The 15,642-nt window shown below is 49.3% G+C and overlaps 1 protein-coding gene across 1 annotated transcript in view; it reads right to left on the bottom strand.

Moving 5' to 3' along the window:
• LOC125956257 (microtubule-associated serine/threonine-protein kinase 2) overlaps positions 1 to 13,763 on the bottom strand; it is a 24,273-nt gene extending 10,510 nt beyond the window's left edge. The window contains exons 1-2 of the mRNA XM_049687941.1: positions 12,618 to 13,763; positions 1 to 112 (exon numbers count right to left, since the gene is read on the bottom strand). The exon at positions 1 to 112 is cut by the window's left edge and continues 257 nt beyond it. The gene's annotated coding sequence lies outside the window, so the exon portion shown is untranslated. The remainder of the gene's footprint in view (positions 113 to 12,617) is intronic.
• Positions 13,764 to 15,642: the final 1,879 nt, after the last annotated feature.

Raw genomic sequence — 15,642 nt, 5'->3', positions numbered from 1 at the left:
ACGTTGGTGAGAAGCTGTCCGAAGCACCGAAGAACTTCACTTGACAACTGTCGTCTACTGCTGCTTCTACTACTGCTGCTGCTGCTGCTGCTGCTGCTGCTGGTCATCTTGGCTGTTGGAGGAAATAGAAAACAGAGAATCGTTAGTAAAATCCGTTAGTAAAAGTGGAAATAAACGTTCATTAGGATCGAAGTCGGATGTGGCTAGCGATAAGCCAAGCACCTTGGATAAGATACCAGCGACACAAACATCGCGCCGTCAGCAAATGGTCGTAATCGACAAGGTAAAGGCAGCGTGAACCTAACCAACCATTCGCCCCACGAACCGTCTCACACTGACTGTGCTGTTTCCATAGTGATGCTGGCCTGCCTGCCTGCTGTGCTAGAGCTAGCGCTCTCCTCATCACTTTGGCTCGTGAAGATGAGATGGTACGATGTTTTATGGTTCGTCATCTGAAGGCCATGCACTTGGACTACTCGGAGATTCTGTTCCACATTCGAAGATCATTTGCCTCTCATTTTACTATTCTATTTCAACTGCTCAACAGCGGGTTAAAGACACAAGCAACAAGAAAGAAGGGCCTACTTTGGCTAGTGCTCTGGTGATTGGCAAAAAGGTGAAGGTGACTCGTTCGCTCTCACGTAATTCCCAAAAAGTTTGATGAGCCACTGCGCAAAGATCACGATCAAACGACCAACGGGGAATGGATGATCAATATTCTACTTCATCCAGAGACCCATCAGTTCGTAACCCTGAACGATTCCAGAAACTGATTTGTTTGGAAAATGACGGAATCCACGACGTAATACAGCGATGCTGTGATCTCGCCAGGAAACTCGCCAATGTGTGCGCGTTCTGACTCACTTTCCAACTCAATTTTGTTATGTTTCATCGCACGCGATTTCGACAGCTTCCACTAGCCGCCGCGGTCCATATGATGATCATCAGCAAACACACGTGCTGCGCTCACTCGGATCGACCTCTGATCAGTGTCTGTCGATCAGCTGTGATCTGGCACTGTTACTCGGGAACGCACACAAGTGTTTGCGTTTCGTTCGTGTCGTTGTTTCCAACTTTCTATGGGAGGCGGCGATGACGAATGCGCTGCAAAGCACATGTGATGTTCATGGTTCCGGTTGGTCTGGTTCGTACACACTGCCTCGCAGCAGGCCGCTTAATGGATATTAATGGTCACCGTCACCATCAATTTCAAAACATATTAATTCTATACGATGCTGTTCGGTCATTGAAATGCGACAAAGCCGAATTACTAGCAGAACGTTGTCCTGTTCGCGGATTTTGATAATTTAAAAATTTATGTGAGGTTGACCATGATGGCGGCACACAATCCGCTGACAGCTCATGGGTTACTTAGTTTTTTTTTTTCGTTAGTATATAAACTTCACCTACCATCACGCAACTCAATAGAAGATCGCAACAATGTGCGTCTATGCTGCTACGCTTCCGGTTTGTTCGCGAATCGCGTTTCATGCTCACGCACCGCGCGCAATGCCGGTGGCCATCCATCAGCAAACGGAGGCAACAGTGCACAGGGTGAACAATAAAAGATTTTAACTTTCAAAACGAACACTTCCGTTGCGGTCAGTTGAGTCGGGCACACACCAACCACAACCAGCTCAGCTACCAGCGAGATCGAAAGTCGCGGTCATTCCGTCCTTCGGCGGTATTTGCCGTCGACTCATCTGGACTCAGCTGGACCACACCGTTGGGGTTGTTTACACTCGCCGCATATTGAAAGTTTATTTTTAAAACCAAGATCATATGGTCTACAAAGAGGAGCGATCTAGACCAAATGTTCTCCGTTCTAGCCTATCTTGGTAGGACCGTAAACAAACTGAGCAAAAGAAGAGGAGCCAAACAGTGCATACGCCCCCCTGTTTCTGTGATAAGGAGTAATCAGTTTGTGCAGCTGATAAGGAGCAAACCACCGCACCGAATGTATGCCACGCGACCGCAGCTCACGCTATCACGAGGGTAGCGACTGTCTGGCCTGTTACGTTACACGTTTCCATGGGGAGGTAAGTGTGCGATATCAATCCACTTCTCCACGCCCAGATTTCCCAATTTTTAATGTCGAGCCCGAGTGTGGCCGATCGAGACGCGGAGAAACATCTCAATTGCGACCACGTGCAACAAACGGGCGAGCGCCATCGCCACTTGACGGTGATATAAATTAATTACTGGAAAGAGAAGAGCTAGCAATCGAACTGCAGCGATCGCCAACGCGTGCGTGTGTGGCTTGGTGCGGCATCATTTTGAAAAGTTTTCCCTTTTCAACATTTCAGCGCGCATCATGTACGTACGCGTGATCGCGCTTCTATCTCGCTACCTCTTGTTTGGCGTGTGAAGCACCCGGTGGTATCCGGAGCTTAATTGCTTGGAAATGGTTTGACGAGAGTGTCTTTCGCGTCGACGCACACTCTCACTACTCGCCCCCGTTCGCCGATTTCACCTCCCTCTCGAAACTACTCTCTCGACTGGTGGCCTGGCCTGGGCTGGCCTGGTCGGTGCACGAATGAAGGAAGTGATCGGAGGTGTGTGGTGCTCACATTTCCTGCTTCCTCTGACCATGAGGAGGTAGCCGGAGTGTGAGGGTGATCGAAGCTAGCAGTACAACAGTGTACAGTCCACACTGAATGCAAGGTTGCATACACGGTACACGATCACGATACCGAGGCACCGCAGCTCTTGTTGATCATCATCGTACACCGAGGCACCTGCTCACGTTTGTCCGCACGGTTCGAGCGCAGATAAGACCACAGGGCGAGTAGTACTGTGGTGCTGAGGGATGGTCTGCGAACCAGCGGACCGACGATAATTAATACATTAATGCTCGCAAAATCCCAAACCGAAAGCCCCTAGCCGGTAACTGAGACGTAGGACGCAGATGATCCGTCCTTCGTGAGGAGAGTTGGAGAGCTCTATTCGGAAGTTGAAAACCCACGAACTTCTGTCCATTCTCAGCTGGACCAGTCCACTGCGTGGTCCAGAGAGTGCAAATCGAGTGTGTCCTTGTCGGATGACTCGGTCTTTGTGTGTGTGAGTGTGTGTGTGTGCCTCTGCGAAGCCGACATTTAAATACATTCGTGGTTGGGGTTCAGGGACGTGATCGGTGTGCGCCGATGGAATTGTGCTACCGGGTTTTAAGGTCTCGGACCGGCCGGTCAGGCTCTGCTCTGAAGGATTAGCTTCGTCTAGCTGCAGGCTCTATATTTATCCCACAACTATACAGCTACACAGGTATCTCTACGTAGAGCAGGTAGCTGAGACAAGAGCGCGCGCGCGCGCACGCCGACAAGACAATAGAGACATCTAGTAGGTCTTGACGAGACACGTTGCCGCATGTCTAGCGCCCCGGGGGAGATCGGTAAGGGGGTAAGAACGTGTTCACGGCGCAACACGCTTGCAGCACACCGCGCTATCGTTGTCCAGACACACAGACCGCCGAAAAGCAAGAAGAAAACAAAAAAAACGAAACGCAAAACCTCCAGCAATAAAGCAATCGAAACACTTCCTCCGGAGCGACCGAGAGCGCACAGGGCACACGATAGACGTGACGGTTTCATGGTTCGACCGTCGGTCCGGGCAAGGTTGTGGAGTTTCGAGCGCGGCACTCGGCGGCGCACTCTTGAATAATTACGCACACCGGCGGCACACACTATGCGGCTTGCGTGCGTGCCATAATCGCTGGTTACGGTCGGAGAGGTCGGTCGTGCGAACTACCACCAGAAACGCGATCCAATCGGTGACCCAATTCGGTGTCGAAGCTGACCTCCTCGCCCTGTACCCAACTCCAAGTATGTGTACAAATGCTCATTCTGAAGCAACAGTTCCCTTTTCGCTTCTGCTCGAACAATGTCCTTTGTCGGACACCTCTCTCTCTGGGAGAAGCCGGTAGTCGACTACAGCACGTGGCATATATGTTGGTTGCAGCACAGTTCAAAGCCTGTTATCGCAGCTATCAGACTGGAGCAGCGTTTCACTTCAATAGAGGCACAACACGTACGCTGACCGGATATATCTCATTGAGACAAGCGACATGCGCGCCTTGATGGTACCACGCGATGCCCGTTTTCATTCGTTGTGTCAAATTGATAATGATGCTGCTGCTGTGAGTCAATTGGAGCATTTACCGGACGTGCTGCTACAGTTTCCTCTGTAGAAGAAGATCGCAAACCGAGGGGAAAAAGTCCGTGAAACCCGGATTACACTAACCATAGGCACGGAATGCCACGAAATGTGCTCGAATGACTAGAATCCTCAAAATATCTTCCGTAAGGTCATGGACAGCCGAAGGTGATCGGCGGACCTTCGGTGCGGTGGTTAACGCAGTTCCGTTGGCAAGAATTTTATTCCAACAACGATCACACGAGGGGAAGATACTAAGCATCCGCGTCACCAGCTGCGTGCCTTGCGTTCCTCACTCATCCCTCCACTTCTGCTCAGTTCAGTCGCATTCGGAAGGAAGCTAAAAATACGATCACCAAGTGAAGATCAAGTTGATGAAAGAACGGCGAGAGGGGTGCGGTAGTATTACTCTACTAGACACCGGGGTTTTGTTTGTTTGTCAACTTCTGCGCGCTTCGCGATCCCATCACCTTCTTTTCTCGCACCAGAGTTCACACCTTCCTTCCTCTCTCCTGTTCGAGTGCACAGACAAGAACCAACATTTCACTAGAGCGAGACGCGGGCCCGCACATAACAACAACAAACCATTCGAGCAGCAGTAGCATCACCTTCCCCATGTGGTTCTCGTTCACATTCCTTACCAGACGGGGAGAGGTGCTACCGATCTAATTCACTGATCAGCCACAGCTACTCCCGGTTGCTCTAGCAACATCGACGACGGTGGCGGCGGCGGCGGAAGTGAATCATCTCTCGTGGGTTGAGTGTTAGCATTCCCCGTAGAGTTGGGTGGTGCCGGGATGGTGATCGCGACGAGGTGTGACCGAATGGTCAATGCCAAAGCAAACATTCCCGCGCTTATTCTCGACTCGAAAAGGCATCCGATCGCGCCGGCCAACTGGTCATTCGGCCAACAAATCCACCCAAACACATGTGTCCGGGATACATTACTACCAGGCGGTTGCCAAGCAAAGTAGGCACTTTGTAAACATTTAGCATTTGACCGCACCGCGCGGAGGTAGACAATATGCTTTTAAGGTAGTGGACCAAATCCGCGGGGCAGGGGGCCAATCCAATCTACCGCCACGATGCGAACTATTAACTTTGTGTTGTGGTTCTGATCCCCCCAAATTTGAATTCGGTTGTTGAAGTCGAAAATGGAAACAAACGAACCGATTATGGTTGACGTTGCGTTGCGTTGCGTTGCGTTGCGAAGCGACGGCGGCGGCAGCGTGTCTGTAGAAGGCGCGCCCGTAGAACAGAGAGTGCCATGAACACGCCGGTTCGCGTATTTTTAGTCGTTGGCACGCAACAGGGTAACCTCTCCTCGCACACCCTTCTTCGCGTCGCTACCGTGTCTTCTAGTGACCCAGAGTGCACCAACCAGTACCGTCTCCCATCGCCTTTTCGCAAAGTGGCCGATTAATCAAGGGCATGTTTTGACACGAGTCCATATTTAGCGGAAAACGGACAGAAACGATCGCGCGTCAAGTCAAAGTTGTTGGCGTAAGAGACACTGGGTCGAAGCGAAGCGAAGTGGATACGCGCTACACGGATGCGGAGGACTCTGCTGGCTGCCAAATCAGCAGATGAGCCGAAACGGAACGGTGATTTGTGTTAATTAAGCTGTTTTCGTGAGTGGCCGGTGCCGGGCGTTGTTTACACAAGGTGATCGTACAGAAGAAGATCACTCGCAACGCGTCTAGTCGCGCGTTTTAACCGACATGATTCCGGCCACTCAGCTTCACCCGCCCCTTCGAGCCCTATGCGAGACGGCAAATCGTGTGACTGTTCCTCTCGTGCTGTCGAATGATAAAAATACATCATTTGGGGCTCATTACCGCCACTACTCACTCTTCCCTTCTCGCGTTTGGGGCGACGATTGGTGCAAATTGGTTTGCCGGTTGACGAAACGATGCAGACAAATTGGAAGCCACGCGCACCGTTCGCTCGATCGCTCGCACGCTGCTGCTTTTCGATGGCTATTCGATGGTCATAAACGTGCCGGCCCCGCCGGTTCGCTGCTGCTGATCGCCACTCGGTCGTTCTTCAGCGCGTTGCAATTAATGACCGCCAAACGATTTAACGAATGCGACATCAAAATACCTGGGCCAGATGCATTCCACCTTCTCGAGCGCAGCAGAAGCTTCATTTCGATGTCAGAGTATATTAAGGACACCGGAGGCACAGGGAAATGCGCAAGATCAGCTGTCCGGCTGTTGAGCGACAAATTAGAACATCGTTCTATGCTGTGCACCGTCGTCGTGCACGGGTCATCTCCTTCGACAGAACAGTCCTCGATCATAGTTGTGCTAGAACTACGCAAGGTACATACACACTCTGCTGAAGGTCTAGCGACGCTGTTTGTTTCTATAGCTTCCCATGCATCCGCCTCAAACAGGTGGACACGAACGTCAGCAGTTTGTGATCGTCAAGTGTCTTCATAAATCCGACAATAAATTGTCACCTTCAGAGTAGCAGTAGCGGTAGCAGTCGATCTCGATCGTGACACTTGGGGTTCGAGCACGAACCGTGAGCGTGCAGCAGGATGAGCCCGTTGAATTTATTTTCGCGATCACGAACCCCAGATGCCGAAAGGCGTGACTTCATCCGACATTCATGGCGACGATGGATCGAGGATGGGCACGAGAAGTGGAGGATGACAAAAATAATCTCTAATTACTTGACGCGATGCGACCAACGAGCAGCAGCGAACACGAGTCGAGGGGATGATGATGATGACGATGATGATGATGATGATGACCGTTAATCCAAGGTTAGCCCAATTCAAGGGCCACGCGGTGTGACGACGCACATGACACGGTGGTGGTGGTTTCGGATTCGCGGTTTTCAGCGACCAGAGGACACGGTTGTCAAGGTGTACACATTCTCCCTTTCCCCCCTCACTCTTTTTCCACTATTTTCAGCTAATGCCATCTTTATGTGCGAGCCGTAGAACAGCGCATGTGGTCGATGATCACACGTCCGTGGATGAAAGTGAAAGGCATGAGGTGAGCGTGATCGGTAGATAGGAATCTTTAGCTAGGTATTAGAATGGAAGAATTCCTACAATCGCACTAGTGCTCTAAACAAATCTTTTGTAAAGTTGCACCATCTGCTGCAATGCATTATCGGGGGAGAGGCTTCCATCCAAACTGTTGATCTAGTAGCATAAACGGTCGCAAGCGATCGAACAGTCGATTGGCAGACGCTAGGCGCGGTTCAAGATTAGAGTTTCACGCAAGCTCACCGATTCGATCGGAACCTTTGCCGTTGCCCTTTCATCATCACCATCGCCATCGTCGTCATCATCATCAACATGATCGCGATCGGCCTTTGACAGCGCTTTGATCGGGGTTGGCTTGCGTTAGCCGCAGGCAGGCAGGCAGGCAGGCAGGTAGGCACTGGCACTGATGGTTTGCTCGCCACCGCTGATCTACTTTCATTTTTTTGCGGCCTTTTGCAGCACCCGGCACCGTGGCGATAGAGCCACGCTTGCCGCCGTAGCGCGATCGTCGACTTCTCTAAGGGGTGCCCCCACCACCGCCACCACCGGTAATGACGGCGAGCGCTCACAGTTCTCAACGCGCGCGATTGCGGTCAACCGCGACAATCCGCGTCCGTTCGTCTGGAGGTGGATCAGCGAGAGGCGGTGTGGTAGAGTTTGATTATTCAAAATCAACCCAGTCGACCACGGCACGCAACTCATGGCTGCTGCTGCTACGTCAGGGCGTAGCAAAAGGCGTAGCGTCATACACAAGCGCACCTCGATGAGGTGGTACTGCCAACCCCAACACTACCTGTGCTGATTGCCGCAACAGCACCACGGGGCCTATATGGCAATCGTGTACCTCCCTCCTAGTGCCTATGGCGTGTGTGGCGATGTGTCGCTGTACCTTAGGAGGTATACAGAGTGGTACAGCAGCTGGAAAGCAGTAAATTACGCTGGTGCTGTTGTTGCTGTTGCTGCTGCTGCTGCAGGCATACTGTGTATGTGTGTGCGTGTGTGTGTGTGTGTGTAGCGGCACCACGGAACTGACGATGGCACGAGACACACCACGGAGACACCCCGGGGTTTTGCCCATATCTAGGCATGAGCCAGCCCTCCGGTACGATCGCGTTGCCTTAGGATGCTGTGCGCTCTCGCGGCGCAAGGTCATTGGAAACGCTCTGACTCATCGCAGCGCTATGACACATCGGGTGCACCCCGTAGCACACCGGCAGTTCCTTCTTGTTGTCCTTCTTCTCGTGGACAGCAGAAACAAGCAGCTGTCCGGTGGGAAAGACAAAACTCCCGACGGAATGGCCACCGAGAAGGGGGAGTACCATACCGACACTTGATCGTATGTGTCATCCTGCATTGTCGGTTGCCCCGAATTTGATCGATTCATCATTCACCGACGACGGATCGTGGTGGTGGATCACGAGCTGTGGTTGTGATTGGCTGCTTTGAATTCAATCAGCGTGCGTTCCTCCTCTCCTGTGCGTCATCGGTATCCAATTCACGGAGTGCCGCTGGCTAGTTTGGCGATAGCCACGAAAGCCGAGGTGTCTTCAAATGGGGGGGGGGGGGGGGAGAACCGCGGACGCTTCGAGTCTTCGCTTGGCGTGACCAAGATCGCGACGACGTTCTACGGCCCATACTTGGACTTGGAACCTGCAGCGCATCATCCGGTGTCGGTTACGCGCGTTATGTAGGATACGTTATAAGACTTCCAGTCGTTTATGGTCTCCACAGACGGACACCGCCGATGCGCGCATGTGGTTCCTCCCTCCGTCTGTTTTGAGAGATTTCAGTTTTGGGCCTCCCCTCGTTTGATGCCGCACCCCTCTTACGACCAGGACGACACGCTTGCCAATTTCGTTTTATGATCATTCCGTTCCATCGCATCCGAGAGCTGTGCTCCTATTATTGCGCCGGTATATCTGACGCGTTCGGTGATTCAGATTCCTCTCTCTCTTTCTTACTCTTTCTCTTCCGCGAAAGTGTGGCCCGTTCCGTGGCAGGATCGACCGTCGGACGGGCAGCGATCGTGCAAAATAAACAGATAATAAACCTCTCGGTCTCGGCAGCAAAACTGAAAGGAAGAAAACCGGAGTGAAAATGGTGTCTCGCGTATGGTTACAACGACGCGAACGGGTGGTGTTCGCCTCTCTCTCTACCCTCGAGCAACGATAGCCGGACGGACCACAAACGGAGTCAACAAACGCGCGATGCGTTGCGTGTGTGTACTCTCCGTACCATCCCGAGACGGCCGAGGACTTTGTTTTTCTTTTTCTCGCATGATGATAATGATGACGCGGTCTGGGACCAGCCGATGATCGTGATGATGATGCTGCCTGCTGCTGCTGCTGCTGACGAGGATCACGAGGAGAGTCGAAAGTAGACGGGAGGAGTTCTTCTTGCGAATTGTGTTTTTTTTCCTTCCGCCTTTTGCAGGCCCTCCTCTTTTGTTGCTTCTTCAGCCAGACGAAACAACGGCAAAAGGTGCTGGTCGGCTAGCAACCAGACAGGCCTCCACCGCGGTTCAGGTAGAGTGCGTGCACAGTGAGATTTTGATGGTTAATGTGTTGGTAAAAACCCATCCAAGCGAATTTATCTCGAAATATTAAGCACGTTAAGCATTAAATCCGATCCGATTAAAGACGAAGAGTCTCCTCTGTGTCCTTGTCTTTGTTTTGTAGGGAAAAATACCATCTTGGGACGTGCGTTACGCTCTTAAGCTCTTTTTCTTTTAGAGTATGATTCAAATGCATCAATAGATTGCCCGTACGACTCACCAGTAATTGTTTCAACAAGAGGGTAGGAAAGCACAAGTTTACGAAAGATTAGAACGATCGAAAGTAATAAGACAAAGCGACAAAGACAAATTTTGTTCCATCTTTGTACGGAGATAGTTTCCAATTTCTAGCCACCAAGGCGTTCAAGGAGCACCAGTCCTCCCTTAATTGATTGTGTCCTACTCTGTGTGTCACGGGAATCGATTACCTTCTTCAAACCTGAAACGACTATCATTCTCTCGTACTATCTTGTGGCTAGTGCTCCCGGCGCAATTATGGCTTCCACTTTATTGTTTCTCCTTCGCGTGCGATAAGGACTCGGTGGCAGCACGATTAAACAAGCCTGCCTCTCTTCAGTTCCTTGCACATACACCTGGCGCACGTCCTGGACGTGTACAAAGCAAGGGTGCGTCCGCTTTCGTTTGTTAATTTAATTACCTCGGAGGCCAAGGAGCTCAAGGAGGAGCTGCTGGAGCACCATACGCTATCGATTGACGGTGGTGGAAGGTGGCTAGCGGCGTTGTCATGCTCTGTAGGTCAATGAACAGATTGCAGGATAGTGGAAACGCCGAGGAAGCCCTCGCTGAAAGGCTCAGGTACAAAACAAACGGCGCGTGGCGTACACAAATCACCCCGGAGAGTGGGTCATGCCTCCCAGGAAGTGTAGAGCGCCATCGTCAACCCTCAACTTAACGTGGGTTTAGCGGACAAATTACGACCACCGTACCAACTCACCGTGCCTCCACCGTCGAGTTCGGTTCGAAACCGATTGGAGCCAGTTACTGATTCATTAGAAGGTACGTGCGGCCGCGGCCACATTGTGCCATTCGCCATCCACTCATCATCGACTGACCATCACCGACCAAGGGGTGTGGTAGGGAGGGGGTGTGTGCGATTTTTCGTTTCCCTTCTCCACGACGTCGTACGCTTCGTTCGCTCCACCGTCCGTTCGTCGTTTAAGGGCCCACCTTTCGAAGACACGTGAATCCCTAAGCATTCCATGGGTGTCGCCGGTTTGGCCTCCAGCGGCATGGGTTGCCGGATTTGCGTTTTTGGTAGGTTAAGGAAAGGGCATCCACAGGGAAGCTTATGCCGGGCTCCCGGGCCCCTGGGCCCCCGGGTGTTGTTGCTTATGAATAGTGGATCCCGCACTCCCCTTTTTGGCGACGAATCGGTGGTCGGACGGACGGACGGATGACGGTGACGTGGTGTACACACTCCCCGGGGCGGTTAAGCATGTTCACTCGTTTATTAGTTTTCGTTCCGTTTGCCGTTCGCCGCTAGGTTCGCTCTGGTGATCCATAATGGAAAGCGATGGACCGTCCATTGGTGAGCAGGTCAACAGGCACGGATACGCGGGTCGGGCGCGATCGATCCTTCTACCCTGAGCTCAAACAGTGGTAGACATTCGTATAGCCACACCGCTATAGTAAAACGACAATCAATTACGAACGGATGTATTATTTTACGGTATCAAACAGTTGTTGTGTTAGTACACATATGACTAGCATGCACGTATAATTTTAATTAGGTATGTTGGTAATTGAGATCTCTGTGAGCCAAAATGTGAGTAATCGTCAGATTTCAGCTGTTTTAAGCTAGACATTCTTATTTCATTTCTGCGCATATACTTTTTATATTTTTTATGAGTGCTTATCCTTTCAAGAGTATTGCGGCAACCTGGATAAACATATAATTCAACAAAAAAATATTGATTTGAGTATTTCTGACGACCCGGCACGTGGCTGCGATGGGCACCACAAAAAGTAAAATTTTGCAAGCTTGCCTTCCAAAATGGGGTGCCATGAACGTAGTTTTTAATCAATCCCAAAAAAACAAAAAATCTTGAAAAGTTGTAGTTTATTATGACATTATTTTGAAAAATAAAGTTGAATGATTTGTTCACCAAAAATCGTCAAAAATAAGCCTTTTTCTGACCCGAAATAAGCAAGCCCCAACCCACAACAATGTGGAACTTCCACCTACTAAACCATTGGCTTGGTTCCTTTTTTTTTATAAGGATCAGAGAGACTTTGGGCCTCTGACCTATCGTTCGTCTTTCCCATATTGTCTAGTGGTTAGGATATCCGGCTCTCGCTAGGTTCCTGTTACCTCAGCTTCGCGGCTATCCTCTTTCGAGATTACACACAAAGGAGAAGAAGCACCAAGAAACAACCGTCAAAATCGACTTCTTTGGCATTATGATCCAGAGAAGAAGTGCGACTAAACCAATGTCTATGTGAATATTTTTCTCATATTAATTCGAAAAAAAATCCCGTCCGTTTTTCGTCAATCTGTGTGCTAAACAACGATAAAATAAACCGTTAGTATTATTCAAAATGGAAAAAGGATGGCTAGTTTGAGAAAAACCTCGAAAACACTACCTGCGACAGTACGTAGACATTCTGTATTTGACAGACTGTATTTGGGTTTCGGAAGGAAAATCCCCGTTTTACGCAACAGCTGTGACTGTACCTTGGTAGGCCTTGAGCCAACTTCAAGCCTTCGAGCAAGCGTAGAGGAGAGAGAGAGAGAGAGTTAGGAGCGCGTTGATTGGATGGTAACGGTTCCAGGAGTCAGCAGGAGTCGAGGTCAGGTGAAAATAGTAAACACAACAAATTTTCCTGCTCGTGGAAAACTCCTCGCAGAGAGGAAAATGGTCTCTCTGGCTCTCTCGCGGGGTTGCTTACCTCAGTTACTCGTTTGCGTTGGGCTGGATGATGTTATGGGTTCTGTTGCTGCTACTCGTCTCAGACAGGATACTACTACCACACCCTTCCGTTGTACACTCGCTCGCACACCAACAGCCCTATGCTGTTCTGGGCCCTTCTACTCCAGTAGGCGAGACTCTTCGCTCACACACAGCACACACTCGCAAACACACTTTCCACTAAACGCATAGTAGGCCTTGCTTCGCACAGCCAACGCGATGTACACAAAAGCACCACCGGACGGCTCTCTGCGCTTTCACGCAGCACCCTACCCCAGACGAGCGAACTGCAGCTGCACCTTTAAAATCGCACCTCGTCGTCGCCGCCCTGGAAGAGGTGCTGCTGTCGAAAGACACCTAAACTGCCCATCTCCTCGGCGTCGGTTGGTCGGTTTTTGATCGGATTTTGCTCGGAGTTGCGATTCCGACCGACAATTTTCAATTTTCGCTTCCACCAACGTCTGCACACGTACTTGCACACGCACAGAGACACAGACACAGAAACACGGCACGCAACTCGTTATGCGGTCGCTCTTTTTGGGGTTTAATGAAGATGGTGACCGAGGACGACAACAACCCGAAATGGCATTATTCTCCGCTCGCGACAACAGTTCCAGGATGTCCTCTGTTCGCCAGGGGAGGGGGGGAGGTCTCCTTTCTTATCGATGAAATTGATTTTCTCCCAACACACGCAAGCACGGACACACCAGATTTCCAGAGACACAACCAGATCAGCGGACGGAGACGAATCGCAGAGTTAACAGCAGCTGCCTCCGCTGGCGGCTCGGTTGTTTGTCGGCCACTTCATCTTTTCGCGACTCCACCATCGCCGTAGATCGATTTTTGCTGGCCCTAAAAGAGACGGATGAAGGCGGAGGTTCAGCCACCGCCGCCGTCGTCGTTATCGCACTACTCAGTCCGGAGGCTTCCGTTTACCCTCGTTGCCACGGACGATTTTCGAATTGTGCTGGCCACTTCTTCTTACAACTGCACGAGTTGCAAATGATGCCAATGTGTTCTTATCACCTTCTTCATCACGAATTTCACGGAATTGTTCAGAAAACTTAAAAATCTCCCACTTTTTGCTACGTCAGGGTTGTAGCCCATTTTACCAAACCAGGCACAGGGTTGTAGCCGATTTTCACTTCGAATTTTGATTCAGCACGCGTTTTTGCGGCAGTTGCGGCCGATTTGTGATTTTGTCGAAATCGACAGCAGCTTCCGCATCTGCCGTAACTGCCGCATCAGCAGGCGGTCTGAAGGGTCTCATTGGATCACGTGTTTGACAAGTCAGAAAGGAGTCCGCAGTTGCCGCATCTGCCGCAAGTATCGCGTGCTATGTGTGACAGTCTTTAGCCAAATTTATTATTATGCTCAAGGATTATGGCCAAATATGATAAACTATTCTCATATTTTATCGATCATCAAGCGCCAGATAAGCGTCAGATAGACGAGCGTGCGATTGTCGCGCTGCGATACCAAAATCCTTAAGCCGTAGCCACACGGGGCGAAAACTCTAGCGCAAACGAAAAAATTAATGCCAAAACTTTTGCGCTTCGATATGTTTACATGGCCGGGTTGAGGAAATTAAAATCGTTTTTTTGAAGAAAAGGATTGAATACACTAGCAATGATCACTCACTGTCGATGTAAACCACAAAAAGAACATATTGTGAGCCCTACCGTTTGCAAAAAGCTTTTACGCTAGGTTTTACGCTCCACGGACCAATAATCGTTTGACAGCATGTAAACGGCAAGCGTAAACGTTTTGGCATTAATTTTTTCGTTTGCGCTAGAGTTTTCGCCCCGTGTGGCCACGGCTTTACAAATTGGCCCCTTTAAGATGGCGGCTGCGATCAAAATGTGTGGATTTTAACATCGAGGAGCGCCAATAGCACGCTCGTCTATCTTGCGCTTCGCTGTAAAATGTCAAACTCACTGAGCTGAAGCTGAGTTAAATCTGAAGCGCGCTTTATAATTTTGGAAAAAAATTATTCTTTATTTTATTCTTTTTACTTTTTACTTTTGGTACTTTTACTTTTACTTTTTTATTTTTACGTTTTACTTTTTTCAAAAAGACCCACTAGAAAAACAGATGTCACAAAAATAGTCAAGAAGGGTACTTGTATTGTATTATATGGAAAATTGTATAGTTTGCATGGTTTTCTCTTCAAAATAATCAAATAATAGTTTTTTCTCTGCATTTCAAGGAAGCATTTCAGTGCTTTAATCTCACGCGCATCTTTTAAGACCCTATCGATGATTATCGATCATTTCTGCTGACCTTGTGCTCCTAAACTTATGCAATTTCATGAACGATTTATGTAAGGTGAGTCATCAGGCGAAGAACTTGGTTTTAATTGCATGTAATTCCTTTATTGTTTTGTTGCTTCTGCATGTTTGATCAACTTCCAGCTGGTTACGAGTACCTTTTTAGTTTTCTAACGGCCAGAAACGATAGACGAAAGAAACTATAAAATGCACTTATGCGTTTGTTAATGAGAGTGTAATGAAGTGTAATTACGAACAAGTACTAGCGCCTCCATCATCTCGGATGCTGTATCGATACATTTTATTGTTGATTGAACACACACAGATTCAAAGAAAAACACACGCATGTATGTGATCGAGAATAAGGTGCCTATTCCCATCAGGCGTTGGTTGACGCCTCAGTCGTGTTCAACGATTTTTTGAGGTTCGTCGATTATTTTCCCGAACAAAACGTCTGCTGTCACCAACAAAAAAAAAGGATCGCCTGGGTGATTTCCTTTTGCGATAATGAACTCGAAAATGAACAAAAATGAATTTGACACCTGACGGGAATTGGCACCTAACCTTTTTCCTCGTATCATAGAAGCAACAAATATTTTCTTCTAAGTTATGATTTAATTAGTAAATTTATTATAAGAAAAATAATAATTTCAACCGAGCGTCCATTGCAACAAATAATTCTTTTCATGAATAAACTAAATACTATGCTATCTTATCAAACTGCATACTATCAAA

The sequence above is a fragment of the Anopheles darlingi genome, chromosome 3, assembly GCF_943734745.1.
Source record: "Anopheles darlingi chromosome 3, idAnoDarlMG_H_01, whole genome shotgun sequence".
NCBI lineage: Eukaryota > Metazoa > Arthropoda > Insecta > Diptera > Culicidae > Anopheles > Anopheles darlingi.
The sequence above is the reverse complement of the archived record's forward strand: the minus strand, read 5'-3'. Positions and strand labels throughout refer to the sequence as shown.